The sequence below is a fragment of the Mustela erminea genome, chromosome 21, assembly GCF_009829155.1.
Source record: "Mustela erminea isolate mMusErm1 chromosome 21, mMusErm1.Pri, whole genome shotgun sequence".
Lineage (NCBI taxonomy): Eukaryota > Metazoa > Chordata > Mammalia > Carnivora > Mustelidae > Mustela > Mustela erminea.
The window spans coordinates 3,572,107-3,592,037 of record NC_045634.1 but is presented as its reverse complement, the minus strand read 5'-3'; the positions used below and the strand labels follow the sequence as shown (position 1 = coordinate 3,592,037).

Genomic DNA, 19,931 nt, shown 5'->3' with positions numbered 1-19,931 from the left:
GAGAGTAAGGACTACTGACTCTCATAGCTGAAGTGGATCTGTTATTTCTGGAAGGCTCATTCCTGGCAGAAAGCTCAGCCAGCCTGGAGTCTAACACCTGCAGTGCCTGGAGACTTACTACCTAACATGGCAACCTGTTCCAAAGAGTCTGGCAACTCTCACGGTTAGGTACTTTTCAGGTTGAATCAAAATCTGTCCCACTGTAGCTTCACTCATTCATTCTGTTTTCAGGTGCAACACAGAAAAATTCTACTCTCCTTTTTCATGAGATATCCACTCTCAAGTGCTTGATGATAGCTCTCTTTTATCTACTCTCAACCCCTGTCCTGACTTATCATCTTGGTTCGTGTCTATTTCTTTATGGCCCATCTTCAAAGGCAGTGCCAAGAACATAATAAACATTTCAGGTATGGTCTAATCAGGCGGAGGATCACAAATCCAAATGACCGTCCAAAATATCTTCTGTCGTGTCTAATGGTCTCTAGTCACATCCCAGAATGCAAATGGAGAAAAGGTGTTTTGATGATGGGAAAATGTAGTACAACATTTTGAAATGTCAAATGGGAAAAGAAAACTTACTAAGGTGTATTTTTTAAGCCGAGCTTCTATAAGTAGTTGTGTTTAAATATCACATCATGTTCCCTGCTATTTCTAATAAAGAAGTGCACAAAAATAGATTCATGGGTGACCTGGTTAATAGGAATCTCCAAACTCACTGCACACTCCTTCCTCATTATACAACCGACTGCAGAAATCAAACACTGTGAAAGGATATTCAAGGTACGTGTCGGACCAAGTGGGGCCCGTAGGAGTCTGAGTCTCGGTAAAACAGCTGTGCAGCAGAAATAGCTTTAAAGGCAGAATATAAAAATGTGTATACTAAAAAAAAATTCAAAGGAAGAAGAGAATATCATGGCTTTTTCCACTGTTTTATATAAGAATATCGATTGGAATGGGCCCATATGCAGTAAAGTGGCAATAAAGACCCCTCTGAAATCTACAAGGCCTAAATGGAAAATCTGAATGAGTGAAGTTACAGTGGGAAGCAATTAGAAGGCAAGTGTCAGCCTGGTTTTTGTGCATAAGGCCTTTTCCCCAAAAGAGAACTCTCTGTGTAGGTCACTTTAGACAAATAGAACTCTCTGTGTAGGTCACTTTAGACAAATAGAGAGCCTGATTTATGATTCAAAGAGTGGAATTCCGCAATAAGAGGACTGTTCTCTTCTCCCACTTGCTTGGGATAGAATTCTCAGATCCTCTTGTCTTCAAAAGTACAGGTGAGCTGGTAAGAACAAGGAAAAGCAGACTACCTTTCTTTAGCCTTGTCCATGGTCCTGAATCAGCAGCTAAAGCAGAGACAGAGCAGGGCCTTTAATTGGTTAGTAACTGGTCAGTCCCACTGTCTCATGGAAGCCAATATGTGGAGAACCCCAAACCTGGGGCATGTTGTCTGTACTACATTCTGAGGTCCTGGGGCATTCCGAGCAGGGAGAGAAAGCATGGGAAGGAAGGAGTTTGATTTCCTGAAGTTGAAACTGATCTGAATGAAAACTTCCTCAGTGTCCCCCACAACGGCACATTCCAAAGCAAACACCCAAGATGCGAATAACCTATCACTCTTCAGTATTCACAGAGGACAGTGCTACCTGTGTTTTACCAAAGAAGCCCAGAGAGAAGTTGGAGGCAGTATTTCAACAGGAGACTGATCAGATTCTCATGTGCTGTCCCAAGTCTATATAGCAATAAATCTATTTACATCTGGTAGCAGTTGACAGTGTAAGACTCAGAGGTGTAGCCAGGTCTAACAAGTAAGAGGAACATGGAGGGGAAGAGCTTTTGTTTATTCAGTAGTGATTACTGAGCATCTACTATGTGTGAGGCATAGGGATGGCAGAGAGCACAACTCCTGTCTTCCAAATCATTATGAGCGACTGAGTGAGAAGAGAAACATGCACACAAATACCTAAGGCACCGGAAGTGTAGAAAGCAATATAAGAGCTGAGAAGACAAGGGGGATTGTAAGGAATTCTTCAGGGAGGTTCTACAATAGTTAAAAATTTAAGAACAAACAGGATTAGAGTGGAGGGAAATGGGTTCAAACTCAATAGGTTCCGATTCTTTTTGCTGGCATGGAGACAAATATCACTACCAGTAGGCATGAGAAGAGAGATACAAGGGGCTTCAGGGGGCTTGTGGGGAACATGCGACATAAGGGAAGGAGGCAGCGAAGTGCAGGGAGAGAAAGGTACACAACGCTCAGTCCCCAGATGGGAGGAGGGGAGACTGAGGGAAAACAGCAGGTCCCAAAATGTTTCTCAAGGTGCAAGGAATGGCCTTTTTTAATCTTTAGAAGCAGACGGGAAGCCTTCCCCTCTGTGCTTTCTGCTTCTCAAGAACAGATTTTAGGAACATACCCTAAAGAGCCAGAGAAACCTGAGGCTTCGTGGCCAACAGTAACATTCTTCATACCATTCCATTTCCGATAAAGTCAGGATAGCTTCTGACTCAAGGATCCTAAAACCCAGGCAGGGCTCTTCAGAGGAAAAAGGCATTAGTTCAAATCCACGTTAGGTTGCTTGCCGGCAAGATTTTTGAGTGTAAAGGTACATATCCTCCCTGAACCACAATTTCCTCATTTGTGAAACGGGAAATGTTCTCACAGGCTCATTGTGAGGATTAGAGATGATGTTGATAAAAAGTATCTAATAAAGACTATGGCATATGGTAGACACTGAAAAATGGGTATTGCCACCATTATGATGAATATTATTAATTTTGTATTATCATTATTCTTATTTTCAGGAGGGATGCTGTAAATATTTAAGTACAGAAATACATGGAACCACATTAAAGACTAAGGGGGAAGATTACAGAGTTGATGTGTTGAAGTTATGACTTTGATTGTCATCACAAGGTTTCTCTTTTGTATTAATCATATCACCCACAAAAATGGCTCACTGAGTTCTACAGCCAGCCAACACTCAGGCCTTATGCCCATGAGGATCCCACAATTCATAAACATTTAAGCCTATTCTTGTTGCCAGTAGGTGCCAATACTGGCAGATGGAAGAGTTTGATGAATACTCTCCCACCTTCTCTCTTGCCCACCAGAGCTCATCTCACTAGGTCCTGTCTCCTAGGGGACACAAAGGACAGCACACGCCATCCAAAGTCAAGTTTAGACCACTCTCTGGACCTGCAGCCACTCACTGAAGTAGCCCTGAGGGAGACACAGCAGTCCTGCTCCCTAGGAAGGCATCCCCCTCACCCTAGTCCCATGGAGGGAGCCCCAGGCTTGGTGATCCCCATCAGTGGGTCTCGTGTCACAGGTTTGGGCGTTTTCAATAAAAAACCCATTCCCTCACCTCACTAGCCATTTTAAAAATAGCATTTCAGGGTCGGTGGCTCAGTTGGCTAAGCATTTGCCTTCAGCTCAGGTCATGATCTCAGGACCCTGGGATCCAGCCCCGTATCAGGCTCCCTGCTCAGTGGGGAGTCTACTTCTCCCGCTCCCTCTGCCTCAGCCTGCTGCAACCCCTGTTCATGTTCTCTCTCTCTCTCCCTCTCTCTCTCTCTCTCCCTCTGACTAATAAACAAAGGAATTTTTAAAAAATAGTATTTCAGACCCATGGCAATTTCAACTAAAGAACTACTCTTGCCTTAAGGGGTAGAGTTCTGAATTTCCAAACTACTGCTCCATAGGACTTGGTGAAATCTTCAATACCAGGGACCGTGGGTCGTCTACTGATGCTCCCCTCCCAACAGCACTTGACCCTCATGAAAGCTCTGGGCCCAGAAAGAATAGACATTGTATTTTACTCCTATAAACATAGTAAAAGCTGTTCCTGAGCCAGGCTTAGTGCTAATAGACTTACCCCCTGATTTAATTCCCTCAAAAAAGCAGATAGAGTCATCAGCCTCATGTATGATGTGAGGAAACTGAGACTTAAGAGTTGAGTAACTGGGGGCGCCTGGGTAGCTCAGTGGGTTAAGCCTCTGCCTTCGGCTCAGGTCATGGTCTCGGGGTTCTGGGATTGAGGCTCGCCTCAGGCTCTCTGCTCAGTGGGGAGCCTGCTTCCCCCCTCTCTCTGTCTACCTCTCTGCCTACTTGTGATCTCTCTCTCTGTCAAATGGGTAAATAAAATCTTTAAAACAAAAAAAGAGTTGAGTAACTGCTCAAAGGTCGCCCAGCTCCTAAGTGGCCTTCAGGGTGCCAAGCAAGTGTTGACTATGCCTACTGGCTTACCCTCACCCTGGGCTGCTTCTTTGTGGCAGAACTCAGCACCAGGAGCCCTTCAGTTGGTTCTCCTACTGCCAGGCTCCGGAGCAGCATTACAAATACTTAACATGAAAGTAGAGGATAGACATCCTCTCCAGAATTCACTTGTTGTAGCCTGGAGTGCGCCGACTGTCCACATGAAGCCATGCAAACTCTAACTGCTTACGGCCCAGACTCTCTTGCCTGTGTTTACATGAACAAGGGGGGAATGTGTTATCATCTGCCCAGACACCCTAGTCTGCTTCTGCCTCCATAACCTGACCAACTCACCCTCAGAGCCACTATCGGCCTCCGCCCTCCCCCTTGACCTGACACCCTGAAAAACCACTGCTGCCTTCTGCCCCGTCTGGCTGGCATCTCTTTGTCCAGTCTAAGACCTTCTAAGCCACGTCCCACTCCCTCCAAAGGGCCCAGCTCTGAAGGCTGCTGCTCTCGACAGCTCTATACCAGAGATGGAACTTCTGTCTCTTTCAAATTTGACAAGCAGATGAGTAGATGAAAATGCCACCAATTAAAATGAACTGTCCTCTGGTTAGGAACATGAAACAGACATGAGCCAAGTCGCTGCTGTCTAAATTCAGCCACATTTTAAAATTACTAGTATCCAAAGGCTATCGAAACTGTCCCTGGTTTGTTTTATCAATAGTGAAGGGGATATGCCACTCTGCTCAGAAAGGGAAAAGATATGACACCTGGCCCACCTTCAGCACAAAACAGTTCAGGCTTTGTGATCTTTGAGTTTTCATTCCACCTGCAAAAGGGCCCCTGAACCCGAATCCACCTTTGGTATTCTTGCGGTCATGGCCTGATCTCTGCTCCCTTCCCATTTCAGACCCCACCACTGTCCTTTCACTCTAGCCTCCCTAGCAACAAAAGGAGGAAGATCTGGGGGACGAGCTTGTGGCTTCAGCAGGCATCTCCACCATGACCACCCACCCCCACTCAGGTCCCGGAGCCCAGAGGATGAGCTAGAAGCAGGGTCTGTCCTGTCTCCTTCACACCTCCCTCCATGTGAAGTGGGCAGCCCAGGGCTGGCTGCCGTGGCAGCAGACCAAGCAGCCTTAGAAGGAAAACAGCCATGAACGGCACTCCAGAAATGAAAGCGTTTTGGTCTTCAATGAAAGTCTGCAAGAGGAAGGGGGCAGGGAGCAGCGTAGGACGGCACAGATGAAGCTCAGATGCCCCAGCCCAGCTCAGGGAGCCTCCAGCCTCCAGCACATACTTGCCTTTAATGCACCACACACCCCACAGGTGGCCAGACAGGGGAATCTGGAACGCCCCGAGAAGCAGCTGAGATCCGGTGAAGGTCAAATACAGGACCAGCTTAAAGAACCTTTGGATTCCCCCTCTCCAGTCTGATGCTGCCACCCCCATTCCTGATGTTGTTCAGACAAAGGAATTTGGCAGTCCCGACCCTTCCCGGAACATCATCCACACGCAGGTGCAGGATCTGCTAGCCAGCCTGAGCTTTGTTTAAGAGACAGAGAGAGAGAGGGAGAGAGAGAGAAAACTCCCCACACCACTCCTTCTCCTGCTTGGCACTGCCAAAAGCTGCATGGCTGACTCACACCACTTGAATAATTGCCTTTTAATGGTACCATTCCCTTTCCGTGTAAAACCAGGCTCTGTGATTCCTGACTACAAGGCCTCCGCCACTGCTGGGCACATGTGCCTCACCCTTGGCCCCGGGCCGTGGAACCAAATCTGCCACTCTTCCTCACAGATAGCACAGGCCAGCCTGGTGACATCTGGGAAGGAAATCAGCAAGTGTGCCCCCAGCCAGGGCCAATCGTGTGGGCACATGCACGTGCCTCTGCAACATTGGGGGGTTGGGGGGGGTGCCTGGTTCCTTGCCACTTGTCCCCTCCCCCACCCTTTGTCCTTTGCCTGAATGTGCAAGTCCAAACAGCAGGTTCCAGGGGCCATGGAGAGTCTGAGGCTTCAGACAACTCTAGCCCCTCCTAGACTTTGTGAGACAGTTCACCAAATGGCCTTGGCCCAAGTCCAGCACATTTGAAAGCCTCCCTAAGATTCCTCCTTTATTCATTAAACAGATTTTTATAGAGCATTTACTATGTGCATAGTCCTGTCTAGCCACTAGGTTTATAGCAATGAACAACACCTACAAGGATTGATCTTGTGGAAAATGTTCACATCCTGGGATCTGGCAGACACCATTCAACAGAAACACAAACAGCATTCCTGTCCCCATCTACACATCAATAAAATATTCCCACCCACTGGTAGACAATGGCTCTTGCTCTCCTGTGTGTCATTCTAGAATCTCCACTTGCCTCACCGCCCAAGAGCCTTCACTAAGTGTGAGACCTTTGCCTCTACCTAACTGTAGAGACAGAGGCTATGCACGGAGGAAGAAAGGACCAGGAGATACTCCCAAGGAGGAAAGCCATTCTGTCTGCATGTCCGAAAGGCCCTTTCAAAGGCCACTTTGGGGGAGCACCTGAGGCCTCTGGCAGGAACGGTACCCGGCTGACAGGTCTGGGCAGCGTGACACAGTGTTCTCATCAGGGAAGACATCATTGGCTTTGGTGAGATATTAATGGGTAAACTTCAGCCCTTCTGCCCATCAGCAAGTCAGAAGTATTTTCTTTTTCTTCACTTTCAGAGGGGACACATCAGTGGTGGATGGCGAGCTCGGATTTTCCATAGGCTTAACGCTTTAAGCCAGAGCAAAAGCAGAGCCCCCACCAGAGGAGGAAAGCCAGAGGCAAAGAGAAACAAAAAGATTGCTAGCCCAAAAAGAATAGGAGGAGAGGTGGAGAAAACAGGAGAGAGTGGAACAGGGGTCTTACGTTTTCTCTTGCTCATTCTGTCAAGTAAAGGGCTGTGCACTCAGCTGGAAAAGCCACTCAGATTTTAAAGCACAGGCTCCCCCCTCCCCCACCACTCAAAGGAGGAAAGCTAACATGGACGGCTCTCTTTCCAGCTTGTCAGCTACCTGTGAGAGGGAAGTGCCTACTCAAAACCGGTGACTTTCTTAACAAGCTGAAAGCCAACAAGACCTTTCTTTCTAACAGCAGTTATAAGGCTTCGAAAATACCGTTCATAAATAAGTATTCCATTACTGTAACTTGTTTACATGATTTATCTTCACAAGACTGCCCCTACTGAACCAGACAGATTGAGGGCAGATTTAAATGCAGCTATCACATCCGGGGCTCGGAGGCACAGTTCTGCACCTGTATCCAACTTCAGAGGAGGGCACAGACAAGCTGGACCAAGCCGCTGCAGGGAAAACTATTACTTTCATTTGAATCCGTTCTCTGAGGCTGCTGCATTGGCTGTCAGTCAGCCAGCAGACATTCTCAGCTCCATGCTCCAATACAGCATACAAACTTGACTTCTCTGAGGAATCCGGTTGGGTCTCCATTTTTCTTCTGCCGCTTTTCCTACGATCAGCAAAATCATGGCATCCACATATAAGCATGTGGAGCAGCCAAGATGGGAAGACACAGGAATTAGTATGTTGCCAGGTTAGGGACCACCCGTCTAGAAACTGACAAAAAGCTGTGTGTAGTTCTGCTCGTGCCATGAAATCTTTGGGTCAGAATTATTTTCCGATCTGAGAGATGGTTTGAGATCTTCTGTCACCTCTTGCTTTGGGAGACAGCAAGCAGTAGTAATGATAGCTTAGGAAATTCAATGCAAGGAGAAAGCCAAGCACATAGGAGTATGCCTATTGTGCCCAATAATAAATAATAAAGGATCAGTAACAATTAAAATATCTGACAATATCAAGTGTTAGGAAAGGTGTGGACACACAGGATTTTTGCATACATCTATTGACAGGAGGGTCAGCTGAAAGTTGAGCATTATTTCATCAAGTTCAACAACCTGCCAACCGCATTCCTAGTTGACAGGCAGGAAAAGCTTTTGCTCATATACAACACAAGGCAGGTAAGGGACAATGACAGTAGCATTGTTCAAACAGCAAAACCTGTAATCCATCCAAATGCGCATCTCCAGGAGCACGGATAAATGAGCTGAGGTATAGTCGGGTACAAATGAAACTCGGTAGCACATCAGAATACAGATGGATCCTAGCCATCTAATATGTATATGAGAAAAGTCAAAGAGCACATACCCCAAGACCCTTTTCTTAAAATCAAAGCAACTAAAAAATATATACATCCTGAGGATACATGCAGATCAGATACAATTCTAAAAATGTTTGGCCAAGAAAAAAAAAAAAATGAGAACAGGCTTCAGAATGAGAATGATTTCAGAAGGGCAGGATGAAAGAAAGTCATACTACAAAATACACATTATTGCCAGATCTTTGCTTCGGAAAGTGTTGTGGGGTTGCTCTTTCTGTTATTAAAGCTGGTAACTGATAAACAGATAAGTGATGACAGGTAGATAGGTAGACAGATGTCATGTACACACCAATGAGGAGATACGATTTTCTGGAAATGAATCCTCCACTCAGAGACATAGACAGAGAGACAGAGACATAGTTATTCATTTTTCTGTCCCTTTTCCCCAGCCACAAAAGATGAGGCTGAATTTCCCATCCTTTCCCAAAGTTACTGTGCCATGTCACTGAGTTCTAGCCGATGGAATATGGGCAAAAGGGACGTGAACATGTCTAGGCAGAGCCATTAAGAGCCTGCTGCATGGCCTTCTATCTGCTCTCTCTTTTGCGGGCTCGATACTGGTGCCCTGATCAATCCGGGAAGCCACATGTAAACAAGGCAGGGTCTTTGAAAGCCAGAATTCCTGAAAGACTAAGAGGAGCAGAGCCCCATGTACCCCAGCCATGACACCCATGGGACTTCATGTGACTGGGAAGTCAACCTCTACAGCACTAAGCCACTGTGACTCCACAGTATCAAGTTTTATCTTCACTCACTCAACTCAAACACTGGTAGCTTGACTATCTGGAAAACAACTACACGGAAGTGTACTTTTTACCTAATCACACCTTTAACATGCTTTATTGCATGCTGGAAAAAGCCAGAGACATTCAAAGGTCTGCACTTGGAGAGATGGGATTTTAACACTGCTTCTTTTGCTCAGTGCTCTAGGTCATGGCATTAAGGCAGCCCAGAGCTCACAGATGATGCTCATTCAGGACAGTCCCAACCTATTCCTCATTTGAAGGGAATGCAATGTAAAAAACAGGGGCTCTAAGATCAAGCAATTTATGGGAAAGCGTGCACCATTTTAGGACACAGCCTGTGTGTTAGGCATTGACCAGGAGCCCACCTTTTTTAAGTATTTTTAACTAGGAGCCCATCCCCAGACAGCAGTGGCCCCTTCTAGAAAGGCCACTCCATTTCTCTTCTGTTCTGAACATATTTAGCGTACCTATCCCCTGACATGTTGGTGCTGGTGTCTTGCAAGTTCTGCTTTGCCATCTTGTGAGGGGGCAAAATGAGCAGATGGTCATGACCACTGGGACGCCAGGTAATGAGCAAGGGCCTCACGTCGGAGTACTGGGGTCTTGTCACCTAGCCAAAAATGACAGCTTGGCTGTCTGGCAACAGCCCTGATGTTGGGAGGAAGCATGCCTCTCACCACTTCAGTTCCTAATGTGGTTATACTTTCAAATTCTTGCCCCGAATTGATTCTTCTCATCTTTTCAGTTGAGGTGAGCACAGATTGGGCAGTTTCCAAGTAATGAAAGAAACCATATTGCTATAGATTTATCACCTGGCTGAGTAGTTTCTGGCTTCGGGGGAAAAAAAGCAAGTCTGTCAAGTAGAGGCTGGGTGATGCTCTTTGAAAGCCACTCCTCTCTCCTCTCCTACCAGCCTGACCCTAGGTCAATGCCACCACCCCTGCTCCCTCCTACCTACCTTCCCTATTTGCTGGGAGGGAGGAAGGGCTGCTCAGCAGAACTGTAGATCAGTGTCATGAAATATGGACACTAGCTGGAGGCAGAACTTGAGACAGGGGAAAAGTAAAGGGGCATGGGACTCAGGCAACCCAGAGCTGAGGGGATAACAGAGGAAGGAGTCTATCTCACAACGGAGATCCATATAAAGAACTCAGAACACTAGAAAGGACCTCAGGCATCACCTAGCCTCATCCTTCACAGGCACAGAGACTCAGAAAAGACACCCACGAAGATTATGGGGCTTAATCATATTTGCCCTGTAAGTCAAAGGCAAAATGGGGGTACCTAACTCCTAAAATACCATTCTTTCCTCACACCTTACTGCCAGTCTAGAACATTTACTATCTTCCTTTTAGGAATCATTTTGAGCAAGGAGGAAATCAAAGCTCACCTCTGAAACCCGGGGAGATCCACAGGCTTCTGACTGACTGGATGTGAGCCAGTGATGTAGAGATGCCCAAGAAAAACCATCTTCCCAGGTCAGAGCCAGGAGGGTTGGGGAGAGGGGCCCAGAGAAGGAGCATCTGGGTAAGAGCAGGCTCAACTCTCCTGCCACATTCTCAGATTTTATAGGCAAGCATTTTGTCAAGAATGATAAAACCCAGGGGCACCTGGCTGGCTCAGTGGGTTAAAGCCTCTGCCTTCAGCTCAGGTCATGATCCCAGGGTCTTGGGATTGAGCCCCGCATCAGGTTCTCTGTGCAGCAGGGAGCCCGCTTCCCCTTTCTCTCTCTCTGTCTGCCTCTCTGCCTACTTGTGATCTCTGTCTGTCAAATAAATAAATAAAATATTTAAAAGAAAAAAAAATGATAAAACCCAGAGACCTGTGACATGGGAACATGGTAGGGTCAAAGTGGGAAGTAAATTTAAGTACTGATTCCATGCAAAACTGAACCCCAGCAATGCAATTTTATCACAAGCAATGATTCCTATTTCTCACCAAGCAAAAATAATAGGCCATCTTCTCAAGTCAATGGGCTGAGACTTGCATACTGACTGAGTGGCTTACGCCCACATCAAGGTAAGTCCTTGGAACTTCCTGGTGGTGGACAAAGAGATGTGTGGCCCGGGTGCCCTTCTGAGGAAGAACCTGCCCCAATGGCTGGCAGTGGAGTTGGCATTCGGGCTTCAAGCATCCTCCACTTCAGGAACGGTCTCTGCTATGGAGAGCCGTCTCACCCAAGGTCGCACCTCTACCCAGAGGGCCCAAACCCAGTGATTGATGAATGCAAGGATGAAAAAGCCTGGCCACTGCCATCCAACATGAGACTACTACAGCCCCCAGAACTCTTCAGGAGCCCACTGAAACTACTGTGCCTGCACCAAAGCCCTACTTCTGCTCCTCGCATCCCTGGGTATCCATCCCAGGAGTCATCCCCAGCAAACATTCTGGACAGTAAACTCTGTAGGTCTGTCTCCTGGCAAAATCTCACCAGGACACTTCTCACTTGCCTCTTCGTAAAGCAAACCTCACACAGTAGCTCCACTATGACCCTCAGTTTGTCAGAAATTCAGAGACCTCATCAATTCCCAAAGTTCCAGAATTCCTCCAAGAGGCCATAAATGTAATTGCAGAGTATCATTTGTACAATAATAGGCAAAGAATTGTTTCCAGATAATGCTGTATCTTGAGACAGGTTCCACACTATTTCCTAATGTGCAAAAAAGAGAAATAGACTCGTGCTGAATCCCATCTCCCCATTCTTTTGATCTGAGGTCTCCAGTGCGGTTACAGTTACCATCATGCCATCTGACTTGAAATGATAATGATTCTAAGTTCCATAATGTCAAATAAGTCATATTTCAGCAACACTTCCTACCCATTGCTAAAAATATAGTTTCCTCCCACACAGTTATTCCTAATGAGATATTTCAGGCCACCTGGCACCCGGGGGAGTTCCTTGCTAATCTTCTGTGGAGTCCCACAAGACGGAAGCTGTACACAATAGAATCCCACTGGATATCCCAGTGTCAGAGGGTGAGAAGAGCAGTGACAACACAGGTTGTTTTGTCTTACAGTAAGAGGTGTTCTTTGGAGATGTCATTAGAGCGACAGTCACTGTGACCCTAGGGAAAGATAGTACATTACTATGTGTTTCTGTCGTGAACACAAGAGGAGCTGGCCTCAGTTCCTGGCTGGCTCTCTTCCAGGACCTTAACTGCTCCTACCATTTCTGATGAGAACCGCTTTGAAACCTGAACAACTCTTAACTCCCACTGAAATGGAAATGCATCTGGGGACCAGGAAAGCCTCCTTTCCGGCTCCATTGTCAACAGATTCTAGCTATTCCCAAGGCTTGCCATGCCTTGCTGATAATGTGCCCTGCTTGCTCTTCCCTCCCTACCTTATGAAATGTTATATTGAGTTCCCACCTCTTCAACAGCCCGTGAGGCCATGTGTTGGCTGTTCCTTCTGCGTGATACCCTCCTCCTCCTCTTGTCCTGCATCAAGGCCTTGGTAGGTTCTCCTAGCTCTCTGTGCAGACCCACAGATGACAGACAGGTCCTACGACTGTGTGCACCCTCACTCCCTTGGAAGCCTCTAGAAGGAGAATCCTCTCTTCGCTGTACTCAGTGCCCAGTACCACTGTAGACACTTCAGCTAATGTTGTAATAGCAAAACCAAAATGGTGGCCAACCATGTCTAAATAGCACTTTCTGGGGATGCCTGGGTGGCTCAGTGGGTTGAGCCGCTGCCTTCAGCTCAGGTCATGATCCCGGAGTCCTGGGATGGAGTCCCACATTGGGCTCCTTGCTCTGCAGGGAGCCTGCTTCTCTCTCCGCCTCTGCCTGCCTCTCTGTCTGCTTGTGTGCTCTCTCTGTCTCTCTCTCTTCCTCTCTGACAAATAAATAAATAAATAAAATCTTTAAAAAAATTTTAAATAGCACTTTCTGGCTTTAGTTTTTGAGCCTTACCCTTAAAATTATTAGAAGAGCCCAGAGGGTGGACCCAAAGGAAACAACTCCAAAAACACCTCCAGGACATCTCTGAGCTGTCCTGGGCAGGGCCTTCTCCAAGGAGAGCCAGGCAGCACACACCAACTTGTCCAGACATTCCAGTGTCTTAGAAGCCATGGAGGGGCTCTACTCTCTAATTATAAGTGGGGCTCTATGGTTAGGAATAGGTCTGGAAGGGGAAGTCAGTATACTGTCTTCCCCTCCCCCATCACTAGTCCCTCCTTTACACTGGGTCTTAACTTAGAGAAATAAATGTGCCTTTGGATGGCAGTAGCATCCCAGGAGTACCAAGTGAGTTGAGTTCACCAACTCTTCCTCTTCCTGCCAAATACGCCACACCACCCCATGGCCTTAACCAAGCCTCATCCACTATTCAGACCACATCTGTGGGACATCTGGGAAAATGCTCCTAGATACCCATCTTCATAGCCAACATTTACTGACTTATGGGTTGACCTGTGTCTCTTAAAAAAGTTATGTTGAAATACAAACTCCCAGAACTTGTGAATGTGACCTTATTTGGAGATAGGGTCTTTGCCCAGGTGATGAAGCTAAGATGAGGTCATACTGAATCAAAGCTGGTCCTGATTAGAGTCTTTATAATAAGAGGGGGATTTGGACAGACAAATGGGGTAAAAACACCATATGAGAACAAAAAGCAGAGACTGGAGAGCTATGTCAACCAGCCAAGGAATGTCAAGGATCATCCAATAGCTTGAAGAAATAAGGAAGAGTTCTCCCCGAGAGCCATCAGAGAGAGCGTGGTCCTGCCCACACCTGGATGTCTTGGAAACTAACACACTGACCAGGCATTTTATGCCATATTCAGTAGTCCCACTTGGTGACTTTACACAAACCTCACAGTTGTGCTGGAAGGTGGCTGTTGGGGCCCAGGAAGCCTTTGTGGTGTGCCCAAGGAGGAGGAGGAGGTCCACGTAACTAACATAAACAGAGCAAGGACTCCAGCCATGTCTCCTGACTCTAAATCCAGCCATCCTTCCGAAGCTTTTAAATCAAATTGGTATTTCAGCATTTGCTTTAGGGGTCTTGAATCTTTATTTAAACATTCCAGGGATCTTCCCTCCTTCCCACGTGTGAAAAGGAGAAATAATCTGAGGCTCTGGTAGAATTCCAGATCTCCTGGTCAGGAGAGGCAAAGCCAGTTGCAGCTGCTACCAGCCCAGTTTTGTCAAGAGATCCTGCCAGAGCTGCCCCACTTGATCCGGGGTCAGGAGAAAGCAGTAATTTACAAGCTGTCTTCACCTGCCAGTGTCGTAAAGGGAGCCCGTAGCAATTAGGCACTTCTAATCACTTAATCCACTTCAAATCTCTGCAAGGGGAAGGTAATAATTATAGAGCTCCTATCTGGCTGGTCCTTGCCTGGTCTTCAGTCAACTAGAGTTGTTACCACAGAATATTAGAAAATACATTTCCTAAAGATTTCTCCAAAGCATCTGTAACCCTGAAATCGAGCCCTATGCAGGCTGGGAAGGCCAGCGGACAATCTGGGGTTTCCTTCTACCCTCTCCCTCCGCGTGAAGCCTCACCATCTCCAAGTCCCTCACTGCCGGGATCTTGACTATAAATTGGAACCAGATCCTTCACCCCATCCCATCACGTGGATGACCTCCTTTGTTACCACTCAGCTCCCCAGCTCTGGACAAAGGTCCCACGTATATAATTTACCAGGTTCCGCTGGATCAGAGATCCAGTGCAGTCTCAGGACGCCATGTCCAGCTGACTGCAAGGTGGTGTCTGTGCACTGGAAAAGAGCATAGACTAGGAAGAGGCTGTGGAGGAGATGAATGCAACCCATTCCTCCAGGGAGCAGAAGGCTTTCCAAAGGCATGGACACTCCCTCGACCTGCTGGACTAAAAACTCTCCTCTGACCTTCCCAAAGAGGCAGGAATAGCAATTCTAGATATTTCAGGGGTTTATCTCCAGGTCCTTAGCACTTCTCCAGCCTTCAACAACCACAGTGGTTATTCCCCAGAAGCACATTCTTGATTCAACATCTGCCAGGTCTGTACACTCAAGTGTCACACCTGAGACTCCTAGTCTTCTTTCTGGGGAAGGCGTGCCTGCAAGTCACCAATGCATCCCAGTGATAGGAGAGGCTCAGATGAAGAACCCCTCAAGGATTATCAGTGAAACAAAAACTGGTTGAATGGATTTGCTGCCCCATGTGATTCGGGGGCAGTTAGGCAATTTGGAATGTAACAGAGAAACAATCCCAGTTACAATCCCAGTTAAATCCAGCAGGGCCATGGCCACGCACTCATTCTCAGGATCTATCTATCCCTGCCTTCCTCTCAGGCATACAGGCTGTGTTATACACTACCTCCAAAAACCCAAAACTCATACCACCAAGACTGGAACGATTCAGCCAATGCCCAACCAATGGACATTGACCACCTTCTTCAGGCCAGCCTGGACCTCTGAAAAATGCCCAAGGGTATATAACCCACAGGCCTGACAACTGAAAAATGACGTAGGGACACAGGCAAAAGGCAAAGAAACAAAAAATACATATGCACACAGGAGTTCCACGAAATAATAGTTAGCCTTGGATTACCAACAAATCAAACTTTCTAAAGGGATTCCACATACCATCATCGCATTTTAAACTCACTCGGGGTAGTAAAAGTATTTTTAGCTCCCCTCTGACAGACAGAAACGGAAGACTGATGACATTAAGTGACTCACCTCATGTCATGTGGACTGTGGCAAGGTCAACTACAAACACAGGCATCTGTGGCCCTGGCGTGTGCAGAAACAACAGGTTCCTTTTTTTTTTTTTTAAGATTTTATTATTTATTTATTTGACAGAGAGAGATGACAAGTAGGCAGAGAGGCAGGCAGAGAGAGAGGAAGGGAAACAGGCTCCCCACTGAGCAGAGAGCCCGATGTGGGGCTTGATCCCAGGACCCTGAGATCATGACCCGAGCCGAAGGCAGAGGCTTAACCCACTGAGCCACCCAGGTGCTCCAGAAACAACAGGTTCTTGCAGGAGGAGACCTACAGAGTGATCTCAGTACTGCAGACTATGTGTCAATGGAATAGAAGCAAAGATACATAATACCCTGTGCACCAGGAAAGGGGTTATTTCAGATGAAGCCCCAATTATCCCGATTGTCAGGGGCTGAGCAAGGCTCAGAACTGCGAATCAACCACCAAAAACCAAAAACCAAAACCAAAACCAAAATAAACAAACAAAAAAACAAAAAAAAAAAACAAAACCCACATCTCCAGTGCTCAGAGCCCTCCCTTCCAGTGAGTTCAACTCTCCCCTTTCCTTGTGACTTAGGTTTTCTCAAAGTGCGTACATACCGTGGACCCATTCCCAGATCAACATGGCTAAAGAGCATGAAACAGAACCCTTTATACATCTTCATTATTATGTTCAAAAGCTTCGCTTCTCCAGGGAAAATACTCTTGTTTCAAGAGTCAACGCTCTGCTGATTGCCCACGGAAGAGGACAACAAGTCTAAAGCTATTAATGGCTATCGCCGGGCAATTACAAACCCAGCGCCCTCGCGCAGGCTCCTGGTCCTCCCGGACGCTGCGTGCCAGTAGGTGCCGTGCTGCTTCTGAGAGATAAAGCAGTCCCCGCTGCAGCGGCTGAGATGCTCCAACTGACCTCCTGGCTGTGGCCACTTTGGAGAAAATAGCGGCTGTAATTTGACTGCAGGCAAGACAGTTGCTCGTGTTCAGGCAAGATAGTCCTGACACGGCGAGCACCCCAAGAGACCACTGTGAGAACACGGTGAAAACCTGCGTTCACGGTGCCAAGGAATCGCAAAAAGCCTGTTATGAAATGTTTTGGCCTCCCAGGCTAAAGGCGCTTGCTAGTTGAAAACAAAAGCAAAAACTAAGACTGGAGGGGGTGGCAAGGGTGAAAATGTATTTAACAAGGACAGAACTGGGCGCCCATTAGGAGCAGCCCCGAAAGGAGGCAAGACATCCAAAGAAGGCAGCAGCCAGCTGACACACAGGCTCCATGCACAGAGGAGGTAGGACCACCTCTCGCCTGCGAATCCCAAATTCCCAGGTTTAGACCCCCACCCGATTCAAACCCCAGAGAGAGCAGCTTCACAATAGCCTTCCAGAAGCATCCGAGAGCAGACCTGCCAACGTTGCACTAAGTAGTCTGCAGACCAGTTGGCTCTGGCTGAGACCTGGGACCTAGCAAACTCTTCACGGGCTCCCTTCCCAAGTGTCCCCCAAATAACCCTCTGTTTTTTCCTACAACCTGAAGGTCACAGGTTTCTCTCTTCTCCATCCATTCTGTTGTTGCCCTGACCTTCACACCCAACAATCTCGAGCCCCCCAGGGAGAGAGATTCCCTCAGTTTTCTCGTGTTTTTCTCCGACGTGAAAGGAGCACAGAGGTCCTGGGGCTGGGGGCTGGGGACCCCGGAGGTCTGTTTTGCAGAGGGAGAGTGTTCCCCGGACCAGGCTGCTGCAGCCACACAGCTCAATGAGGCCGCCTCAGAGCTGCCTGCCTCTGGATTCCGTAATTAAAGTCACTGCATGTTTGATCACCTCCTTGATGCAGAGTAATTAAAACTGCTGCACTGTTTGTTTTTCATTTCCTTTGATAAATGGTGAAAGTGTTGATGAGCAAAAGGCCCGACGTTCCCGATGTCCCGCCCCACCCTGGCTTCCTCCTTTGCAGGCGGGCCCGCCTCCCTCCTGGTGGGGACACAGGTGGGACGCAACAGGGGAAACTCTGTGGGATGCATCTGACCCCAGCGGCCAGGGAAAAGGTTTCAGGTGACCTCTCAGGGAGAGCTGGCACTGTCCCTTTGACCTTTTAAGGGCAGAAAGGCTCCAGGTAGGTCTCTGTTCCAGAAGGAAAATGAAAAGTACAAGTTCAGGCTACTGTTGGGATTTTTTTTTTTTAAGATTTTATTTATTTATTTGACAGACAGAGATCACAAGTAGGCAGAGAGGCAGGCAGAGAGAGGAGGAAGCAGGCTCCCCGCTGAGCAGAGAGCCCGATGTGGGGCTCGATCCCAGGACTCTGAGATCATGACCCGAGCCGAAGGCAGAGGCTTTAACCCACTGAGCCACCCAGGTGCCCTACTGTTGGGATTTTAACCAACTGAGCCATCCAGGCGGCCCACTGTTGGGATTTTAAATGCCTCCCCTTTCTTCAAGCCCTCTTAAAAGAGAAATGGGGCCATTCGGGCACCCTGGAGAAACCAGCCTCTGTGTTATATGTAGCCTCTCCATCGAGAGAACAGGGGTCATCCTAATCATGCTGCTGACCACACGCAGGCATCATGAGAACTAAGTGACACGTGGCACATGAAAATGCCACACAAGGCCATTTCCCAAAGCGACATAGTCTCTCTAGCTAGAGCCCTGCACCGAGGCAGGACAGAGAACCAGAAGAGGCAAGAGGCCAAAGGGCATTCCAGGGAAATTTCCACTCTTTCCTCTGTAACAAGAGGAGTTCGCCCATTCCTCTTGCACACTTCCAGAAGGTGCTGCTCTAGGCCCGGGGCTGCCAGCTGGTCTCATGTAGCGGCAGGCTCCTCTCCCAAGGAGCTCCACTTCATTGGCAACTGCAAGAAAAAATGCCCTAAATGAAGGTACCTACAGAAGTGACTTCTGTCCTGGGAGTGCTCCCCAGCATCACGTCTATGTGGCAGCTGAAATCCATCCACCAGGTGCCGGCTGAACCTGCTTCAATCAAGTCCGTGCCTGCAGGACTCTGATGAGAAAACCTGAGGTCAGCCCTTCCTAGCCTCCAGAGAGCGCTAACCTGCCCAAGGATTATGAGAGATCTATTTCAAAAGCACAAGGATACGACCTCTAATTTAAGCCCCAGACTTCTCCTCAGAACCACAGGGACCAGGCAACCTTCTGGCAGCAGTAATTTTGACAGTGAGGGGAGGTTTATCTGCTGGAACCCTGGATTTAGGTGCACCTTCTGTCTACCTCTCCGTGCCGTCAGCTGTCCTGGGAAATCAGTGTTACCCTGAATGGAGAGAAATGAAATCCGGTAGACCAGGGACACAAGGGGAAAGGGCTTTGAATGGGAAAGAGTGATATTTGGAAGGAAAGGATCCTGCCCCAAAGCAACATCTGCCCATGAGAAAGAAAGCCATCGAAACATCTCTATGCAAAAGTCACACTCTCCTCTCCATGACCACAGATTCCGCATGTCCGGGGGTTCTCCCTGAGTAGCTACAATGCAATAAAGCATTTAAATAAAGACCCTCACCAACACCAGCACCCAGAAAGATAGTGATTATTTTTAGTTCTTTGGAGGAATCTAGGGCAACTTAACTTTTGGGGGGAAGAAGCAGGACTTGAGTGAGGCATGAATTAAGCAACAGAATATAATAGAGGAGGAAACGCACAGCGACATGCACATCAAGGCGTGAGAGCTGCCTTAGGTATCTGCTACTTATACAGCCTTGGGGGAGTCATTTAATCTCTGAGCCTCAGTTTGTCCATCAACAAAGTAGGACTGAGGAGGACAAAGAAGATAAACCTAAAAGTTCTTTGTGCATAGTAGGGATTAAATAATTAACCCCTGCTCTTACTACTTTGGCAGGGGGGACTATATAATTCTTCAGCCATTCCCTTCCTCAGATCAAAACTGCCTTCACTATGGTTCCTGTTCTTAAAGACAAAGCTGGCACCCGCATTGTTCCAATCACCCCCAAAGAATCTGTTTTGGAGAGGACTCCAGAGTTGGCACCAAGGAGAGCTCTGAGGTCCCCTGCAGGTCAGCGCTCTCTGTTCCTGGCAGATGGCAAATCGTGCAGGGAAGACAAGCTGCCATCAGGTTGGGGGACACGAACCCATGCTGACA

General features: G+C 47.6%; 1 protein-coding gene across 6 annotated transcripts in view; it reads right to left on the bottom strand.

Annotated features, from left to right (window-relative positions):
* Positions 1-19,931, bottom strand: part of ZMAT4 (zinc finger matrin-type 4) — a 388,221-nt gene that overhangs the window by 323,206 nt on the left and 45,084 nt on the right. The window contains exon 1 of one of the 6 annotated variants that reach the window (XM_032329173.1): positions 5,506-5,758. The exons of the other annotated variants lie outside the window; for them this stretch is intronic. The gene's annotated coding sequence lies outside the window, so the exon portion shown is untranslated. Of the gene's footprint in view, positions 1-5,505; positions 5,759-19,931 lie in introns of those variants that run through there. 6 annotated transcript variants of the gene reach the window in all.